An 11,537-nucleotide genomic window follows, 5' to 3' on the forward strand; every position below is an offset into this window, starting at 1 on the left:
AGGGGCAGAGAGAGAGGGAGACAGAATCCAAAGCAGGCTCCAGGCTCTGAGCTCAGCTGTCAACACAGAGCCCGACTCGGGGCTCAAACTCTCGCACCACAAGATCATGACGTGAGCCACAGTCAGAGGCTTAACTGACTGAGCCACCCAGGCGCTCCAAGAGTTCCTCATTTTCACTTTCAAAATTTTCTAGGACTCCTCCTTCAAAGCATATACGATTGGCATTAAATTATTAAACTACAGAAGTGGTCATTCATGAGGCTTCAAGCCTTACAGGGCTTGAAGCACCAGCTGTTCAGAGAAACCGCTTCCGGGGGTTTAGTTGGGCCCTCTAGGATTGATATCAGATTTTTTTTTTAATTTTAAGTTTATTTATTTTGAGGGGGGTGGGAGGGACAGAGAGAAGGAGGGACAGAATCCCAATCAGGCTCCGTGCCATTGGGGCAGAGCCCGACGCGGGTCTCCGACTCACGAACCACAAGATCGTGACCTGAGCTGAGATCTTCTGTTTTATGCTACGATGCTTTATGCTAAGTGAAATCAGCCAGTCAGAGAAAGACGAATATCATGGGACTTCACCGATATGTGGAATTTAAGATACAAGACGGATGAACATAAGGGAAGGGAAGCAAAAGTAATATAAAAACAGGGAGGGGGACAAAACATAAGAGACTCTTTTTTTTTTTTTCAACGTTTATTTATTTTTGGGACAGAGAGAGACAGAGCATGAACGGGGGAGGGGCAGAGAGAGAGGGAGACACAGAATCGGAAGCAGGCTCCAGGCTCCGAGCCATCAGCCCAGAGCCCGACGCGGGGCTCGAACTCACGGACCGCGAGATCGTGACCTGGCTGAAGTCGGACGCTTAACCGACTGCCCCACCCAGGCGCCCCAAGAGACTCTTAAATACGGAGAAAAAACTGAGGGTTGCTGGAGGGGCTGGGGGGGGGGTGGGCTAAATGGGGAGGGGCATTAAGGAGGGCACCTGTCGGGACGAGCACTAGGTGTTATACGTAGGGGATGAGTCACAGGAATCTAGTCCTGAAATCGTTATTGCGCTCTATGCTAACTTAGATGCAAATTAAAAAAAAAAACAAAACAAAAAGGTCCGATGCTTCACCAACTGAGCCACCCAGGCGTCCGAACAATTTTCATTTAAATCCCAATTCAGGATCTGCATCAGTTACGCCTGCGTCCATCCGGGTACCTGCTGAGCCGCGCCGCGCGATCTGGTTACAGTTCCTTTCTTGCACAACTGCTGTTTCTTCTGAAGTTAATAATTATCTCGCTTAAAAATTTTCTTCGTGTTCTTTGAACCTGTTACGAAATCATCCTTGACTGGAAAAAGCCCGGATATAATTTTCTGCACGCGGTGACAGGTCACATAACCAGTGTCTGGGTTTTCCTAGAGCCACGTGGGTGAACCCAAGATTTATGGGGCCTGAAGCAGACACAGTTTTGAGGAGCCTTCCTTAAAAAAATAACATTATGAGGGGCGCCTGGGTGGCCCGGTCGGTTAAGCCTCTGACGCTTGAGATGGGCTCAGGCCGTGATCTCAAGGTTTGTGAGATCGAGCCCCAAATCGGGCTGTGTGCTGACAGCGTGGAGTCTGCTTGGGATTCTCTCTCCCTCTCTCTCTGCCCCTCCCCTGCTCACACACACTCTCTCATGCTCTATCAAAATAAATAAAACTTAAAAAAAAGAACATTACGAATATTTACTTAAGTTAGAACCCTCCTCCCCACAACTCTAAAAAGCTGAAAGCTACCATAAACACCACAAAATCCTGAAAAAGGATATGATATTTGTAATAAAATGCCCAACTTACCTCTAAAATTCATTTTCCTAGGGGCGCCTGGGTGGCTCCGTCGGTTAAGGGTCCGACTTCGGCTCAGGTCATGATCTCACGATGTGTGAGATCGAGCCCCGCTCTCTCTCAAAATAAATAAGCTTTTACAAAAAAATGAAAATAAAAACTATTAAAAAATAAAATTCATTTTCCCTACACTTTTTTCTCCCCTGAGTACTCACTGCGTACTCGTACGCGTGGCAAAGACGTGGCAAGGTGTCTTTCCACAGGGAGAAGGGACAGACAGGTTGTTGTGGTTTACTCTTTATCACCGATATCAAGAGCTTCAGGGCGCATTTCGCATCCCACCTCAGTGTCTCCCCCCGGTGCGTCTGCACAGCCCGTGGCTGAAGGACCCCTGAAAGCCACACGGATCCACGATGTGACTGCAAACCACGTGCCCGTGGCCGTCCCACTCAAGTCAAATGTATTTCCAGCCTAATTCTTTTTTTTTCAATGTTTATTGATTTATTTTGAGAGAGAGAAAGAGAGAGAGAGCGAGCCGGCAGGGAAGGGGCAGTGAGAGAGAGAATCCCAGGCAGGTTCCACACTCACTGTGGAGTCTCATGTGTGGCTCGATCCCACCACCCTGGGATCGTGACCTGACCGGAAATCAAGAGTCGGATGCTTCGCCTGAACCACCCAGCCGTCCCCAGCCCCCTGGCACAGAGGACAGTGTGAAGGGGGGGAAGTGGCAGGGGAGAGAGACACTGGTCACCCGCACTGATTGTAGTGAGAATAACTTCTGTTTGCACAACTTACAAAAGTTTCCGATCCTGGGAAGACGTTGCCAAGACCACTGGGGGCCCTCGTAAGGGGCCTGGTGGGGTCCTGGAGCTCAGGGCACCGGAGGCTCCTTGTCTGCTCTGTGCCTCCCCGGGCCGCCCGCCCGCCCGCCAGGCTGGGGGCCTCGGGGTCACTGGATCTGGGGCAATGCAGTCGCCTTGGGACGTCCTGCTGTCCTGCTTGTCCGGCGAGTTTTCTGGGCTTCTTTCTCCTGCGTTGGCGGGTCGATCGTTTGTGGGAACACAGAATTCGGGGTGGCCGGTGACCTCCGCATCGTGTGGCCCCCGGGGCGCAGCTGAGGTCCGACCCTATCCTTCGTCCTGGTCCTTTGTGTGTGAGCATCTCCCCACTTTGAGGATGTTCCCTTTACCCCTGATGTCTGAAAACGACCCGTGCCTTCATGGGACCTCTTGCTCGCTAAACCGGGCTTCTAACCTTGAGGGAGATGATGAGACAGAACCAGCGGCGAAGCGGGTGGTTGTCTTTTGGGCCGCGGTGAGCATTTTGCTGGAGGTCTGCTGGCCTCAGGGGCCACCCTCCTCCCTGCTCAGTGTCCCCAGCTTCTCGTGGAGAACCTCAGGGGACTCGTGTCCGCCATCACGCTGCCGTTCGTGGTTTTCCTCCGAATCTTGGACTTTAGGTGTTTGTGCTCCAAACTTTTGTCAACCACTGATTCGTACTCTGAATTGAAAAATATAGCTTATGGGGTGCCTGGGTGGCTCAGTCGGCCAAGCGCCCGACTCTTGATTTCGGCTCAGGCCATGATCTCGTGGCTTCGTGGGTTCGAGCCCCGCGTTGGGCTCTGCGCTGGCAGCTCAGAGCCTGCTTGGGATTCTCTCCCTCCCTCTGCGCCTCCCCTACGTGCGCTCTCAAAATAAACTAAAAATATATATAGCTTTTGAATTGTTACCTTCAAAGTCAGTGCTAAGTATTGCCGAGTGAAGGGAGCCAGTCTGAAAAGGCGACATTCTATACGATGACAACGCTAGGACATTCTGGAGAACCCCAAACTGTGGAGACGGTAAAAAGATCAGTGGTTGCCAGGGGTTCAGAGGGAGGAAGGGAGCCATGAACGGCCGGAGCACGGGGGATTTTTAGGGAGTGAACCTAGCCTACGTGATACTGTGGTGGTGGCTACGTGTCATTATACATTTGTCAGAACCCACAGGATGTATAGTCTGAAGAGTGACCCGAAAAGCCAACTGTGGACTTTAGTTAACAACATATCAAGGGGCACCTGGCCGGCTCAGTCGGTAAAACATGGGACTCTTGATCTCGGGGTGATGAGTTTGAGCCTACAGAGATTTCTTTTTTTTTTTTTTTCTAATTTTTATTTTCAGAGAGAGAAAGTATGCAAGCGGGGTGGGGGGAAGGCAGAGGCAGAAAGAGAGAGAGAGAGAGAGAGAGAGAGAATCTTAAGCAAGCTCCATGCTAGCACAGAGCCTGACAAGGGGCTCGATCCCATGACCCTGGGATCATGACCCAGGCCGAAACCAAGAACTAAATGCTCAACCGACTGAGCCACCCAGGTGCTCCTGAGTCCATTGAGATTTCTTTAAAAAAAAAAAAAGTATCGACCTTGGCTCATCAGGTGCATCAAAGGTACCTTTGTATCAAAGGGAAGGTGAAAAAAAACGTAAGAGAAGAATAAAAAGAAAATTCCACTAAGCATAATTTTCTGTTCTCTTGTGTTATTGGAAGGAGGGGAGAGGAAATCTGAGTGGAGTGCACGGTTGTGAGCAGAACATTTGATAAAGTAAAACTGTCTTTCTGAGAGATGAACAAAACAGTGGGAGCCAACTGCTTCCTATAATAATAATAATAATACGTAAAAATTAAAGTAGCTTCCACTGTACTTTTAGAAATAATTTTGTCGGGGCGCCTGGGTGGCTCAGTCGGTTGAGCGTCCGACTTCAGCTCAGGTCATGATCTCACGGTTCGTGAGTTCGAGCCCCACGTCAGGCTCTGGGCTGATGGCTCAGAGCCTGGAGCCTGTTTCCGATTCTGTGTCTCCCTCTCTCTCTGCCCCTCCCCCGTTCATGCTCTGTCTCTCTCTGTCCCAAAAATAAATAAACGTTGAAAAAAAAATAATTTTGTCACAGCAATCTACCAAAGGAAGACCTTAATCCATGCCACAAGGAGACATGCTTTTAAATACTTACTCTTGGATTTTATTTTTTAAAGTAATTTCTGTGCCCGACGTGGGGCTCGAACTCACGAACTGCGAGCTCGTGACCGAGCTGAAGTTGGACGCTGAACCGACTGAGCCCCCCAGGCGCCCCGTATATCACTGTGCTTTTACTCTGCATTTCGCTGATGGCCAATGGTACATCACCCATCTCCTGTGCTTGTTTTCTATGTGTATGTCCTCTTTGGAGAAACGTCTCTGTGTTTTTTGCCCATTTTCTAATTGGTTTATTCTACTGTTGGATCTTGAGAATGCTTTAAAAAAAAATTTTTTTTTTTTTTTGCAGGGGGCGCCTGGGTAGCTCAGTCAGCTAAGTGCCCGACTCTGGATTTTGGCTTGGGTCACGATTTCGTGATTTGTGGGTTCGAGCCCCACGTGGGGCTCTGCGCTGATGGCAGGGAGCCTGCTTGGGATTCTTTCTCTCTCCATCTCTGTCTCTGACCCTCCCCTGCTCGAGCTCTCTCTATCTCTTTCAAAATAAATAAACTTAAAAACATTTTTTTAATTAAAACAATTTAATGGCTCAGTCTGTCCAACTCTTGATTTCAGTACAGGTCATTATCTGAAGGTTGGTGGGATCGAGCACCGTGTCGGGGTCCATGCTGACTGTGCAGAACCTGCCTGGCACTCTCTCCCCCTCTCTCTCTGCCCTTCCCCCACTTGCGTTTTCTCTCTCTCTCTCTCTCAAAATAAATCAACATTAAAGAAAAGTTTTTTTGAGGGAGAGAGGATCCCAAGCAGGCTCCACACTCAGCATGGAGCCCGATGTGGGGCTCGAACTCACAACCAAGAAAGACATCATGACCTCAGCCAAAATCAAAGGGTTGGACCCTTAACCGACTGAGCCACCCAGATGCCCAAGAATTCTTTTTTGCATATACAGTATACATACCCGTGTGTAATTATAGTTGAGTGAATTTACTTGAAGAACTTGGACAGTATTTGGGGGGGATTGAATAATTTCTTTCAGCCCAGTCTATCTGAGCACCTTCTGAGGGCAAAGCGATACATGAGCACGGCGGTGTGAAACGTTAAAGCCTACGTTAGTCATCCCTCCCCCGAGTGGGGCTTGGAAGATTCTTCCATATTCTAGACACTCGTCTTCTGTTTGGTGTGTGGTCTGCGAATATTTTCCCCAAGCCTGTAGTCTGTCTTTCTACCCTCTTAGCAAAAATCTGTTTACAAAAACTCTCATGTGATCAATCAAATCTTGGCAAAGCCCGATTCAGGAAGTGAGAAGAGTGACGGGGCCACATGAGAGAGATTAAACGACACTTTTCCTGTTTTTTTAGAGGTTTGGCTGGATTCCCAAAGCCGAGAACGATTGCGGATAATGGCCGTGCCTTTAAAAACCAGGGTAGCTGGACGCACGTAGGCAGGATTTACCAAGAGGTGCTAAAATAGCCCACCACCATCCCTCCCTGCCTCTGTAAGAGGGGACGAGGGAGTTGAGTTCATTTCAAGGGCATTCTTAGATGTGGCAAGAGATTCAAGTCTTTTTTTTTTCTCCATATGGAGGAAGGGATGCTTCCCTGCAACCCACTGGCCAGATGCTGGAGTCCAAAGGGAACCACAGTAGAGACGGGGGTGTCTGCGAAGGGGGGACGACAGGCATGTCGCTACCGGGCCAGATGGTAGGTGAGCCGCAGACGCTGTGGGGACGGCCGTGGACTGCTATTTGACAGGGGCAAGAAGAACTTTAGGGGCGGCCGTGGATGTGTCTTCAGGATTTTTGAGGGCACTCGTGGAGAAAGAGACTTGTCCTTGACAGGAGACGTCTGAAGGCAGAGAACCGGGGCTAAAGCTGCCCTGTGCATCAGTGGGTCCTGCCTCACTTGGTCATCTGTCAGGGTGAGAATGTCATGGAAAATGTGAGCCTGGTGGACCCCAGGGATGCCAGGCCTGAGCCATCCGGGAAGGACCCTGCCCAAGATCACTTCGTCGCAGAGTGAGGCTGAAGGAGACCGTGCGTGTATGGCTGGAATCTAGGGTAGTTGGCCACTGGGGCAAGAGCTGATGGTGGCTATTGGGCAAGAGCCAATGGTGGCCACTGGGGCAAGAGCCAATGGTGGCCATCGGGGCAAGAGCCAATGGTGGCCACTGGGGCAGGAGCTGATGGTGGCCATTGGGCAGGAGCCAATGGTGGCCACTGGGGCAAGAGCCAATGGTGGCCATCGGGGCAAGAGCCAATGGTGGCCATCAGGGCAAGAGCCGATGGTGGCCATCAGGGCAAGAGCCGATGGTGGCCATCAGAGGGTAGTCAGAGAATTCGTCGTCCTCAGGAGGGGCTCCTGTGGTGCAGAGGGTCCCATAAGAGTCTCAGAGGCACCACCAACAGAGCCCACGGAAGGCCAGTGTTGGAGGCCTGCTGTGAAGAGCATCCTGGCCACCAGCCACAACGGCACCAGATCGCAGGCCTCTTCCTTGAATTCCTCCCTCCTTCGCCCAACCCTTGACGCTCAGTGAGGAGAAGAGGAAAGAAAGGGGAAGGAGGAACAGAACAGCCCATGACTCCTGTCCTAGATTCTCCAGTGGCAGGTCCTGTGATACGGATCTTTATGAAAGTGATTTATGAGAAAGTGTTCCCAGGAAAACAGATAGGGGGAGGGGGGTGCAGGAGGAGGAGGGGGAGGAAGTTATGCAAGGGTGTACCAGACACTGAGATTCTTTGGAAAGTGACTCGTTAGGAAGTGTGACTAGGTGATCTTGAGCACAGTCCCAACAACGGGTCCTGTCCCGGAACAGCTTTCCCCAGTCAGGAACAAGGGACCCGGAGCACTAATAGTCTTGCACCCAACGGCCATTGGTTCGGGTTCTGCCTGGGGTTGGCGAGAATGGGAATCCCAAGGTACATCCTGCCGTGGGTTCCGAAACTGTGTTCGGGCAGCTTGAGGGCAGGCTTCTGACCAAGAGACACAGGTGCCGCCCATGAAGAATGAGAGGGAAGGGATCCGGAAGGGATCTGAGCAAAGCCTCGGCAATGTCTGCTGGAGCCCTGTGCCTGCGAGTCCCGAGTCGGGCTGCGTGAGGCTTCGCTCTGGTCTGGGCTGGGCTTTCGTGACCTGGAGTTAAGACTGGTCTTAGAGCTGAATGTAAAGGAAGGATAAATCCAGGAGAGTCTATCTGATAACAACGAAATGAGGTCTTGGTGTAGATGCCCTTTTACAGGTTGAGGAAACTCCTTTCTATCTCATTTGCTGCTAGTTTTTTTGTTTGTTAAAATTTTTTTTAATGCTTATTTATTTTTGAGAGAGAGAGAGACAGAACATGAGCAGGGGAAGGGTAGAGAGAGAGAGGGAGACACAGAATCCGAAACAGGCTCCAGGCTCCAAGCTGTCGGCACAGAGCCCGACGCGGGGCTCGAACCCACGAACCTTGAGATCATGACCTGAGCCGAAGTCGGACGCTTAACCACTGAGCCACCCAGGCGCCCCTGATCTGTTGTATTTTCATTGCAGTTCAGTTTAAAATCGTTTGTAATTTTTCTTGAGACTTTCTCTTTGACCCATGGATTATTGAGAAATGTGTTGCATAATTTTGGGGGTTGGGAGATTTTTATAATTATCTTTTTTGGTTTTCCATCTAATTGTTTTCTGGCTTAACTCCATTATTATCGAGGACAGATGTAAAATTTCAATTTGCTTACATGTGTTAAAGTTTGTTGTGCGACACGGTCTGTCTTGGGGGCAGTCCCACGTGCACTTGAACGATGCGTCTTCTGCCACTGTTGAGTGGGGCGGTCTATAAATGCCCATTAGGCCAATTACAGAAACACATATTGTGGTTTGACCTGAATGCCAACACTGTGGGGGGGGGCGGGGGTAGGATAAAATAATGTTAGCGTTCACATAGAAGAATAAAAGCCTAAGTATATATAAGGTTTTATGGTTAAAAAACTGTGGGGGCGCCTGGGTGGCTCAGTCGGTTAAGCGGCCGCCTTCGGCTCAGGTCATGAACTCACGGTCCGTGAGTTTGAGCCCCGCGTCGAGCTCTGTGCTGACAGCTCAGAGCCTGGAACCCGCTTTGGATTCTGTGTCTCCCTCTCTCTCTGCCACCCCCTGCTCGTACTCTGTCTCTGTCTCTCTCTCAAAAATAAACATTAAAAAAAAACTTTAAGTAAATACAAGAGCTTCTGACAGTTTCTGAACCTCAGCAAGACAAAACTTTGTTTCTCCCAAGCCAGTAGTCAGTTAAGCCATCGCTGAAACAACAGAGAAGGTATTTGTTTCTTGAACATCACATTGGCGAGAACTGACAGGTTTGTGGGTGAAGGTGTGGATAAATGAATATCCCTCTACACAGTAGGGAGAAGGTGGACTGATAACGACGTTTCTGCCCGTTTTGCTTCTAGAAATCTAGCCAAGAGCAGTCTTCGCTTCTTAGCACCAACAGGCATTACGAGCCTGTTCACTTCAGCATCGTTGATCCAGTTGAAGGATCCGCAGCTCAAAAAGGCATCACCAGGGGAGTCATTTAACGCCGTTAAACAGAAGGACGTAGTGTCCGAAAACCCTCAAGACCCATTTTTCTTCTAAGTTCCAGTCTTTCTCTCTCTCTCTCTCCTCTCTTTTTTAAAAGTTTATGTCTTTGGATGGGGCGCCTGGGTGGCTCAGTCGGTTGAGCGTCCGACTTCAGCTCAGGTCACGATCTCACGGTTCGTGAGTTCGAGCCCCGTGTGGGGCTCTGGGCTAATGATGGCTCAGAGCCTGGAGCCTGCTTCCGATTCTGTGTCTCCCCGTCTCTCTGCCCCTCCCCCGTTCATGCTCTGTCTCTCTGTGTCTCAAAAATAAATAAACGTTAAAAAAAAATAAAGAAATCCTGGCCAGCTGAGGTGCTGGGAGAGGCAGCAGGGAGAAAGCGGTGGAAGACGGAAGCTATGATGCTCAAGAAGGCAGAAGCCTCCGAAGGCCTCAGAGGCAGAAGCATTTAGGAAAGAAAAGAGGGCAACTTGCAAAGAAGTCAGGAAGGGGTCGGCCTTTGGGAGGACGGGCTCACGGAACAGAACCTCGGGAGGGATTGGGAGGAAAGCTGCACCGTCATCAGTGTTAACAAGCTTCTAACCTGCTCATGATGACAACACAGCACTGTTCCCACACGATGAACGCAGTTGCAAAAGGTCATCACATATCTTTAGGCGTCGGCTTTGCAAAAGTCAGGGATAAAGCGGTTTTTCCTCAGGACTCAGCAATTTATGGGAAATGCTCTAAGTGTACTTTATTTTGGGGCCTGGAAGGAGAACTACTTTTGTGTGTGTGTGTGTGTGTGTGTGTGTGTGTGTGTGTGTGAAACCCACACGAAATTTATCAGCAGAATCCTGTTAACTCTACCTTCACAGCCTATCCAGGATCAGAACCCTTCTCACCGCCTCCGAGCACAACGCGCCGTTTCCGCCCTTGTTTCGTTTCGTGGGATTCACAACACAGGTGTCACACGTGCGAGTTCACATACAAGTCGGGTCATTCCCTCCTCTGCTCCGACCCCTCCAAAGTCTGCCCCTCCAACTTGGAGCAAAAACAAACGCTTAACAATAGCCTAAGTGCCCTAATGAATTGGCGGCCTCCCTTCTCCGTCTGTGACTCATCTACTCCTCTTCTCTCTAGCTCATGTCTCCATAAGATGTCTGGCGAATGGAGAATCTTTGTACACCCTAGACATTCTTCCACCCTTTGCACCGGCTGTGCCTTCCGTTTGGAGTCCTGTTCCTCCTGGAGCTCCTCATAACTTGCTCCCTCACCTCCTGGAGACCATTGCTCATATATCACCTTCCCAGTAAGGCCTTTCTTGACACCCTACTCTTGATGGCCTTAATAAAAATTGACCCTATCTCGGGGCGCCTGGGGGGCTCAGTCGATTAAGTGTCTGACTTCGGCTCAGGTCACGATCTCACGGTCTGTGAGTTCAAGCCGGGAGTAGGGCTCTGTGCTGACAGCTCGGAGCCCGGAGCCTGCTTCGGATTCTGTGTCTCCCTCTCTCTCTGCCCCTCCCCCACTTGCTCACGCTCTCTCTCTCTCAAAAATAAATAAACATTAAGCAAATAAAAAGAAAGAAAAGAAAAAGAAAAGACTGTGAGTGTGAATTCACACCGTGTGTGGCAATGAGATTTACAGGTGATGGGATTCAATCCAGTTCCCTTTCTTGAAGATGGCCAGGCCAGGGTGGTCTGCAATTCTGGCCCCTTGCACTCAGCACACCCATGAACTTGGGAAGCCCACGGCCCGGCTCTGAGCCTCAGTCCGCCATCCAAAGCTCCTCCCCAAGATTCTTGTGGGATCGGAACGGTTAACGCCTGGCACGCCTCTGGCACAATCCCCTGTTACAGATTCGATGCTCGGTAAGATTTCCCTTTCCTGCCTCCTTCCTCCCTTTGCAGTCAGGAAACCCCACTCTGCCGTGTCTTCTTCCCTCCCTGGGGGGGGGGGGGGGCGGGGCGCCCCAGGGGAAGCTCACGTGCCAGGACTTGGTGAGATTGAGCAAGACCAGAGATGCGCTCCTCTGGACCCAGCTGCGCACTGATGGAGACGGGTTCTGGGAACTTTAGATGAAGGAAGCGAAAGGGGGCGTGGGCGAGGAGAACCGACACACTGGCCTTTGGACCTGCTGGTCTGGCTCCCCTCTCCCGAATGGTGAAAATGAGGAAGTCAGGGGGGCTTAAGAGGAGGGGACAGGGAGTAGATACACCCCAGAGGAGGAGGAGAGCGGACCTGCCCCGTATCCAG

Source organism: Lynx rufus, unplaced genomic scaffold (genome assembly GCF_022079265.1).
Source record: "Lynx rufus isolate CCGP_SWC_20201006 ecotype Redwood Valley unplaced genomic scaffold, mLynRuf1.p SCAF_28, whole genome shotgun sequence".
Classification (NCBI taxonomy): domain Eukaryota; kingdom Metazoa; phylum Chordata; class Mammalia; order Carnivora; family Felidae; genus Lynx; species Lynx rufus.